Source organism: Corvus moneduloides, chromosome 1, assembly GCF_009650955.1.
Source record: "Corvus moneduloides isolate bCorMon1 chromosome 1, bCorMon1.pri, whole genome shotgun sequence".
NCBI lineage: Eukaryota > Metazoa > Chordata > Aves > Passeriformes > Corvidae > Corvus > Corvus moneduloides.
Genome location: NC_045476.1, coordinates 142,512,586 through 142,522,397, shown reverse-complemented (window position 1 = coordinate 142,522,397; position 9,812 = coordinate 142,512,586). Strand labels below are relative to the sequence as shown.

General features: G+C 44.7%; 1 long non-coding RNA gene across 1 annotated transcript; it reads left to right on the top strand.

Annotated features, from left to right (window-relative positions):
* The first annotated feature begins 4,677 nt into the window (after positions 1–4,677).
* Positions 4,678–9,544, top strand: LOC116453923. Its single transcript, XR_004243968.1, has 2 exons — positions 4,678–5,451; positions 8,168–9,544. It is a non-coding gene; the product is annotated as an uncharacterized LOC116453923 (long non-coding RNA).
* Positions 9,545–9,812: the final 268 nt, after the last annotated feature.

Below are 9,812 nucleotides of genomic sequence, written 5' to 3'. Positions count from 1 at the left end.
GGTTCCAGAGCTAACAAAAAGTGAAGGTTAGGGTTCCTTTTCACCTCATTGATGATTTAATGCTCATTTCCATTTGACCAAACTAGGAAGGATGTGCTTAAAATAGGGCAAGTGAATGCCTCCACTGGAATATTTAGATTCTGAAGAGTTATCAAATATATTTGTCACACGGGTGGGAGAATTTCCCCATACAGCTTGCACGATGATACTGCAAAAAGACTACTTATAAGGGTAATATTGGGCAATAGTCATATTTTTAGCAACATTTAAAATAATTTAGCATCTGGAAGTAAGGAGAGAGAATCACTCCCAAGTGATTCACATTGGAGGATCTGCTTTGTAGGCCAGAGTTTGGGATGCTCTCTGCTGTCAGTAGTTATTTCTGCAACAGGCTCCAGTGTGATACCATGAGTCATTCAGCACCAGTGTTTAGTGCTTTCTCAACAGCCTATACCCATGTCAGACCTTTCTTAGAACCCAACTGCAATGGCAAAGCTTGCACAATAGGATCTTCAGATATGAGACTGTCTCAGCCTAGAAAATAACCTTGTTCACAAATCTAATGGCGAGGAATTCCTTAACTTTTTTCTCAGCTGTCTGCATGGCATTCCTTTGACACTGGGGGGACGTGAGAAAGTCTATGGCCCTAAACAATGGTAGTGGAGTGAGTTAAATCGTAACAGTTCTCCTGCTGGAAGACCTCTTGCAGCTTTTCAATCTCTCTTTCTTGGTTATTTTTATTTAGGTAAGTGCAATATAAATTAGCAAAAGAATTAGAGAATATTTTGGAAACAAATTTCAAAACTTTATAACCAGCTGATATAGTTGGCTGTTTACAAAATACTGAAGCAATGAGGTTCTCATTGCATTTGTTAAAAAAGGGAGGGCTAGGGTATTTATAGAATTTATTTTTCCCTGACCAAACCCATGCTCACAGCACATTACATGCCTTGTACCCAGGTGTCAATCATATTTTTTTTGTAGATCAAAGCCCTGGTAGGGTAGGATTGCACCATATCAAGATCACATAAAATAAATGAAACCCTCCTTTTCCAAAGCTGGATGTTACAGCATCCATGGTGCCCACTGCCGGGGCCTCCAGTCGAGGCCAGCAATTCACTGACACAACAATTTAGATGGGGACACTGGCAGCTAGTTAGGCACAGTATGAAACTTTCAATTCCTGCCTTTTATCATTTTATCTCATCACCTTGTCATGGAGGCAGCATTTTATTGGTACGCTTTGGAAGCCAGTAAATAACACTGTTTAGAAAAGTGGTGTGAATCCTAATTGCCAGTGGGCTGAGATTTCAACAACCTCTGCAGATGGTAGAAGCAGGAGACAGGCACTGGGATGGCTGCCTTTTTTTTTTTTTTAAGTTTTGTTTTGGTTTGGGTTTGAGGTTTTTTTGTTTAAACTGCTGCAGGTTGTGTCGTTCAGTTGCAATTAAAGTACCAAAGACCAAGTGGCCCCAGGAACAAAGTCATTTCCGATTGTGCCAGTGAAAGATGAGATTGCTGAAATTTCAGTAAATGTTATTCATAGCCTCTTACTTATCAAAAGAACCATGCTATTTAGAGGTAACTAATGGATAAAATATGAACAAAGATTAAACTACAAAGGCTAAAAAGACTATTTAGAGTATTACCATTATGCAAAGTCCTGACATTAATATTTAGACACTCATGAACACTTACATAACTGCAGCTTATTTTTAATGGTTTTCTATCTTGCTTTGACAACAGGCTGCCAAAATGTAATTTAGGACTATAAGCTGTGAGCCCCACATGGAGAAGAAAAGCCTGTAGTTCACATCATGCACAGGCTTTTAAGACTTAAGAGACGATAGCAATTGTATGGCAGAGTGCAGCTTGCAGGGCAATATCCATTTACATGCCATTCGAGCCCTTCAGGCTACACGAAGCGCTGCAGAGTGCGTCATTAAAAAAATGGGATGAAAAGAAGCCGGTTTAGTTACAAGTGAGCTGACATGAAGGCAAATTAATTCGAAAGGTAAGAGAAAGAAAAGAAGTCCTGGTTCTGTCAGTGCGGCCACATACCCACTGACTCGGGCACATCTGTGACTTCACTTTTTGTTGTTGATTCATCACACCAGATTTTCTGTCCTTCCCTTGGTATAAAACTGCAGGAAGGGGGTAAAGCATCAGACCAGTGTTTCCCAGGCAAATAGAAAGTCAAGCAGAGCCAATGTTTTAGAAAAACCTGTGGTTTGTGTGTACTAGGAAATCAAGGTTATTAGTTAACATTTGTTTTTTCCTCATCCAGCCTGAAGTTAATAATTATTAAGCCTGTTTTGAGAAAGACAGGGCCAGGGCTTGACCCCTGCTAAGCATGGATGTCACCAGTAATTAGCCAGGGCCAACTCTGATGTGATCCCTGGGAACTCAGTGTGGGTGACGGGCTGCAGAGGTGCTGCTGCAGCACCTGAGTGGCTGATCTGCCTCTGGTTTGCATTGCTGCAGCTGTTTTGCTCTTGGAGGAATCTGTTAGTGGTTCCCTGAGAAAGACCCTCAACCCCCCGTGCGTGATTGTGCTCTGAAGTTTGCGGGTGAAGCACTGCTCCTGCTGTCCACACTCGGGTGCAAGGAGTCGGGCACACAGGGTTGCGGACACTGAGACCAGGTGGCTGCTGCAAAAAGAGAGGAGCCCCAGCCACCCTGGGGTGAGGGCTGATGCTGCTGCTGTGCTGGGGCATGTGCAAGGGTGGCTGGTGGGATGTGCCACCTTCCCCTTGGTTAGTCCTCTCAGGAGCCAGTGACCTCTGAGGAGCTGAATGGGAGTCCCATCTCTTTGCTTGTCATGGTATGTCCTGTTTGTCTCCAGTTTTATGGCCACATGATTTGGCCTTGAATTTATATGCATAAAAATAAGTGTTTATATTCCCACTCTAACAAAGGTTGGCTTTACTCAGGGATTGCAAGCAAGAGAGGGTGAGTAGAAAAGTAAGATGAAGACAGAAGAGATGACCACACTTAAATGCACAGTTATACATATCTGCCATCAGTCAAGGTCTTTTGGTGCACTACATTTCCAACCTACTTCCCAACCTAGACTGCCAGTGGATACTCATGGTGGCATGTCGATCTGGGTCTTGGACACTCTGGGAGAGACCTCAGACATTGTTCATCTCCTTCTCCTCCCAGAGCTCATCAGGGAGCTGAGCAAGGCTCTGGTTCAGTGCCAGGCTCTCTTTAGCCAAGCCCTGGAGCCTGGGCTGCAGATCACCACCGGTGGCCAGCACTTTCCACTCCTCATCCTCTTTTATGGGTAATGAGCTCTCAGATGGGCTGTTTGCTTTATGCTGGCTTTGCAATAACTGGTTTCATCAACACCTTCATCCACTGTGTCTGGCTACAGATGGAATGAAGCAACAGGCAAGATTACAATCTCTCTGTGTGACCTCCAGGCCTGCCTACCACCTAGCACATTCCAGACCAGCATAGGTGTCCTGAAACTGGCTGAGACCTGGCTCTTCCTTTTGTTGATGGAACCCTTCTTAGGAAAACAGCCCTCTAGAAGGTGCTTCGTGGCCTCACAGCTTTACCAGATCACTGAGATGGTGCAGTCCATCTCCATAGTTAAAAGAGGCCTAATAACAGTGGTGACATGCTAAAGAGGTGTTTGCCTCAGTGTCCATGCAAACTGGAGGGGGGATTTGGGACAATCTTGGTGGATTCATCTGGGAGAAGGATGGGCACCTGTGCTTTCTGCTGAGGCTGCTGGAGAACACCCTTCCCCTGAAGATATACTTGAGATTTCCATAGGATTACATCACTTGTCATTTGGGCAGTTCAGCCCAAGGGTGTGATCTTAAGACATGATGTGATCATATGGCTGCCTCCCTCAGCTCCTGCTGCCAGCAGATAACACAGGCATCTCCTGAAGGACTGACTCTCCCGGATCAACCACTGCTACAGAGAGGACAGTGGCTGATGGCTCTTTGTGGTGTTAATGCAATAGTGTGGTAGCGTAACTTCATGAGTCTCAACATGCCACTGTGTTATTGTATAAAAATGGCTGTGAGAAAAACTTCACATCTGACAGTTGTAATTTCTTTCTTCACTCCTTGCTATAAAGACAAACCCTTCCTCTCCCATCCTTTTCTGATCATCTTTACTGAGAGGACTTGTGTCTTGAAGACATTTGTAGTAGGGAGCCAGAAGCCTCCTGTTTAACGCGTGACAGGCAAAGGAAATCGCCCAATGCAAAATTAACTTTACAGAGGACAGGCTGACCTGGTCCTGCAGCTGCAGCAGGCACTGCTACAGCTCTGTCAGAAAAGAGGCATCAGGCAGAAAATCTGGGGAGCCTGAACTGGGGTTGCACACAGAAACAGCACCACATGGTACAAGCTGGGAATAGCTACATTGCCCTACACGGAGTCATATGTGGCGGCCATTGAGCCTAGGAAACAAGGGACAAAGAGAGGCCACTAGTAGGAGAGTCCCTAAGATCAGAGAGCCTCCCGAGGTTAGGATGAACAGAAAAGGCTTCCCCCAGACGGCTCTGCTTTGGTACGGTAATGCACCCCCGTTCTGATTCCCTGGCCGGCCCGTTGGCCTCCCCACCCCTTTGTACCCGATATGTCCCTGCCCTAGAAAGTTCTCCACTCCCTGTTTCTCCCATTGGCCTTTGCCACACCCCATGCCTCAGAGTTTCCCCATTGGCTCCCATTCCCCAGTCCCGCCTTCGTACCGCTCCCGTGCCATCAGAGCATTGGGCCCTGGAGCTCGATCCGCTCCCGGACTTAAACCTGGGCACTCCATTGTTCTTTGTCTTCGTCTCTGGAACCTTTTACGGTGTGGTTGCAATAAACCTCATCCGCGGAACCCCATACAGAGACCCTTCCCGGCTCTCTGTCGTCCATCCATTCCTGGAGCTATCCGTGTGTGTGTGCATGCGTGTGTGTGTGCGAGCGTGTGCTGGGAGTGGCTTCGCTTTGGAGACGCTTTTAGGAAGGTCGCGGCATCTCGTGCTCTGGCACCGACAAGCCGCGCGGTCCGCGACAGTCATAGGAAACAATAGGACAACTACAGGTTCTCCACCCATCAAGGGTTATTGTGGAGAGCATGTCCTAAACCTGGAGGGTGTCTGTCATGTCCCTGCCCAGAGGGCTGCTGCTTTGGAGCAACAGAGAATGCTGAAACGGGGTGAACAAACCATCAGCTGTAAAGAAGATGAACATCTGCACAGAAAGTGGAGAAAGTGATTGGGGGTGTTTGCTCAGGCTATATGAGGATGTCACCTTGGGTGTGCAAAGTTTCAACTTCTCCAGACTGCAGGAGGGGGAAGAAATGCTCCTGAGATAGTCACTCTGCCTGAGAAGGCTCCAGAGACAGCCGTGGCTGCTGGTGATCTTATGCCTGACAACATGATGTGATGTGGCGTTACAGAACTGAGCTAATGAGCTCCCTCCCCAATGATACCAGGTAAGCCTCACAGGTCATGAGACTGGACAGCTGCTGCCTGCCCTTGGACCAGGAGCCTAAATCCCACCAGAAGTACCAATTCTGGGAAGGAGGAGGCAAGAAACTCTTGAGCCTTCACTGACATCTTGGGCAAACATGGCAAATTACAAGGTTTTTTAATATGTGTTAGGATTTCTGTTGTGTTACTAATAATAATATTAGTGACTTTTTGGTTAGGCTGGAAAGGGCAAGGAAGAGGTTGGTGACGGCCCTACAAGAGGCCCATCAGAGCCAATTGCTGTCTTGTGCAGCAGCTCATGTTAGCCCTTGTTATGTGGTTTTGACTCAGACTCAGCAGAAGCATATCGGTGATGATTCTGTTGCTAAAAGAGGTTTCTAAGCACCACATCTATAACCTGCTTATATTTTTATGTGTGTAAAAACATAAGTGTATCACTCCAGTTCCGGACAAACTATGCAAAAGTCACATGTAGAGTGGCTGTTAGCCCAAGCACTTCAGCAGATTTGGAAGAGGGATGACAAGAGATGCTGGGGACTGCACTCATTTTTCCTGGGCTCTTAGGAAGCTGGTTGTTGGTGCTGTTTGTGAAGTTTATGTCAGTGCCGTATTCTCAACACAAGGTAGTCCATTAAATATCAGATCACAAATCAATGATGTGCAAATGCTGTGTGCCACAGAGAGACTTCTGCTCATTTCCTGTGTGAAACTGTTTATTTATTTCCTTCAAAACCTGTAGACTGGAAATTCAGGTTTCTAAATAGAAAGTAATTCTTCCATCACAGCAGGATAGCTATCATATTCTCCACAAAACCATCTGTAGTAATAAAAATACAACATAAACTCAAGCCTCACAATGAAAAGTCCTCATTTTTTAAACCTTCTTCTTTGCAATAGTGATACTCTTCACTTCCCTCTTGCTTACTGGTACTGAGAGCCCAGATATGTCTGCCAAACTGGTTTAATTTTCTCTTTGGAATATGAAAAATATTTGCTACCAGGCATACATTGTTTTTAACCTGCTAAAGAAGGACTCCTTCCACAGTATGACAGCTGCTGCTTTCTTCTGTCAATCTGAGTTAACTTCTCTGTTTATGATGGACTGCACACCAGAGGAAGGGAAATATTTTGGGGTGCTGCAGAGTAAGATGTTTCAAGGATGTTTGGCTATAGGAGTGTTGATCTGCTGGAGGGTAGGAAGGCCAAGGCTGGGCCAAGGCCAGTGTGAGAGGTTCCATAAGATGAAGTGAGGAGTTCTGCACTTGTGTCACAAGTGCTACAGGCAGTGCTACAGGCTGGGGACAGAGTGGCTGGAAAGTGACTCATTGGAAAGGCCCTGGAGGTGCTGGTTGGCAGTGGCTGGATGTGAGCCAGCATGTGTCCAGGTAGTTAAGAAGGCCAATGGCATCCTGGCCTGTATCAGAAACAGTGTGGCCAGCAGGACCAGGGCAGTGATTGTCCGCCTGTACTGGGGGCACTGGTGAGACTACAACTTGAATTCAGTTCAGTGTTCAGTTTTGGGCCCCTCATTACACAAAAGACTGGTGTCAGAAAAGGGTAACAGGGCTGGTGAAGGGTCTGGAGCACAAGTCCTATGAGAAGCAGCCGAGGGAGCTGGGGAGCTGGGAGCTGAGTCTGGAGAAAATGAGGCTCAGGGGTGACCTTTTCACTCTCTACAACTGCCTGAGAGGAGTTTGTAGTGAGGAGAGGGTCAGTCTCCTCTTCCAAGTAATAATCTCTATGACAAAAGGAAATGGCTTCAAATTGTGCCAGGGGAGGTTTAGATTGGATATTAGGAAAAACTTCTTCACTAAAAGGGTTGTCAAGCATTGGAACAGGGTGCTCAGAGAAGTGGTGGAGTCATCATCCGTAGAGGTATTTAAAAGACGTGTAGATGTGGCATTTAGTTTAATGGTGCACTTGGCAGTTCCAAGTTAATGGTTGGACTTTATGATCTTAGAGGTCTTTTCCAACATAAACAATTCTATAACTATTTATTTTAAACATTTCTTTCCTTGGTCACTCCTCAGCTGCCAGGCCACAGGGCAGCATGGTCAAGGAAGCCCCACATGAGTCTTGTCCCCACCGTGGTCTGCAGAGCAGCACAAGTAACTAGTGAGAGCCCTTGCTGCTCAGATGCCTGAAACTTCACTCCTTCCTGAGGTCCTGAACTCATCTGGGGCATCCCCATGCTACAAGCTTGATGCTTCACTGTGTCAATGGAAATTGAGTCTTTCTGGGGGAAGAAAAAGCTTTTGTTTGGGTCCATGAATATCCTCTGAGTCCGCTTCATTAGGTTTCCGGTAGGCAATTTTGCCTTGGATTTCATCAGGGATTTATCTTGATGCTCTCTGGGTCATTTCCTTGGCTTTACCCGCTGGCGTCAGGACTGTGGCTAGAGGCAAATTGATTCTCTGATGTCCTTGCAAATGAATTAAAAAATCATTTCAAATACAGTTGAGAAAGGTTTCTCAGGTTCCTGTGACCACCGACCTTTCAATGCTAAATGATTCCAGCTCCAAATCTTTTCCTTGAAAATACCTTGAAAATAAACACAGCGTCTCATAAAACCATTTAACTTGAGTAAGACTGAATGCATAATTGCTGTTCATAATAAATGACTAATCCAATGAAGGAAATTTTAGCATTAGCTCTGTTTTAATTTTCAAAATAGAAAATTATATCAAATAATAAAATGGAATTGTTTTTCTAACACAGAAATTACAGGGATGGATTTCCCCCTCCTTTACACAGACCTGGAGTCCCTCTGGGTGAGTGCAGTATCCATAAGGGGAGAGCCTAACTTACAGGTTCAGGTGTAACCAGACCCAGGCCTGCTGCAGTCAGTAGGATGTTGCCCTTCACTTCGGGATGTGCAGACTCTGAGTTTTAGATGTACGTTTTCCTTTAAAGCAGTTGCACACCAGTTAATTGTTTGTGTGTGTATGTGTGTGTATGTGGACCAGATGCACAGATTTGCAGACCCCAGAGAATATCAATGCTTTCAAAGGATGTGATGTAAAATTCTGTACACTAAATTTATTTCTTCCCATGCAACTGTGTACAATCAGTTCTAATAGGAACTAGACACTTCCTGCACGTCTGTTTTTTAATGGAATCTGCTAAGTTTTACAAGGGCCATATTTAGCTGTACATCCTCTCAACTGTTAACTGTATTATCCTTTTAAGGAAGTCATTAGCTGCTTACTAAACACTCTTCCTATAGTGGTTTTACAATGCATGCACATCAAAATGTAGTTCTCTGCAGGCTAAATAGTTCTCCGTAGTAAAAGAGTGCATATGTATGTGACTAGAATAAATAAGGAGAACCTCTAAAATGTATGGCACAATTAGCAAATGATTCCTTCCTCTCTACGCTCCAACAGCTCCTAAAACAAACTTAATATGCTTAAATAATTTCCTTTTTTTTTGTTCTGATCCCAGGACTTCTGCTCATGCCACCCAGACATTATATTTTCTGCTACATTTTTGTTTCAGCTTGAAGGAGAGGAATGATTTTCACATCCTAACTGGTTCAGTATTTGCAGCTGAAGCTGTTTTCTTCCTTGTGTCATTCTGGACTAGCTTCTACATTTCATCTCACACCATTCTGTTACGCTTTGCATGTACAAAGTGGAACCATCAACTTTCAGCCTAAAAGGTCTATTTTAATATGAAGGGGAAATAAAATGAGGAAGATCATAAGTGAAGTCTCCATGAAGAAGTTCACTGCACTTCCTCTTTCTGAAAACAAACTGGAGGCTGCCTCTGGCAAATACGAGGTTTGTTTTAATGTGACTGTACAGGAAAGACCTTACTCCTTGAACCTGCCACAGTCCTGCTCTGTGAAGTCTGCATAAAGTTTACATGGGAGTTATAAATCCGGAGGAGAGAGCACTGAAATAAATGGTCTTTACTTCCTATGGGATAATGGTATTGTACTCTGCCAAACTGCATGTCGGAATTTTGCTGTACCTCTTATTCCCTTGAATAATCAAATACCAAGAAATTAGAATCCACCTTCCTTTCTTTACTTACCTGCATCCGCTTCCTTTACAAAAGCAAAAAATAAAGAAAAGACCCCACCAGATCTTACTTTCCAATGTATATGTTTTTGTTCTAAGTTTTGTGGTTCTTCCTCCCTCTAACTGAGACTTGTGGAAGTATGTGAGCAGGTGCCTAAACAATTTCAAGCATTCCCACATCAGGAAAACTTCCCTTTCCGACTCTGGGGGACTCTGCAGCCCCTGCAGAGTCAGTGGCAACAGGAACTGCCCATGGTCTTGTATAATCCACCTACTCTGCTGTTCACTTTTGTGGACTTCTCCCACAGCAGTGGTAGACAGTAGACAAAAATAAATGG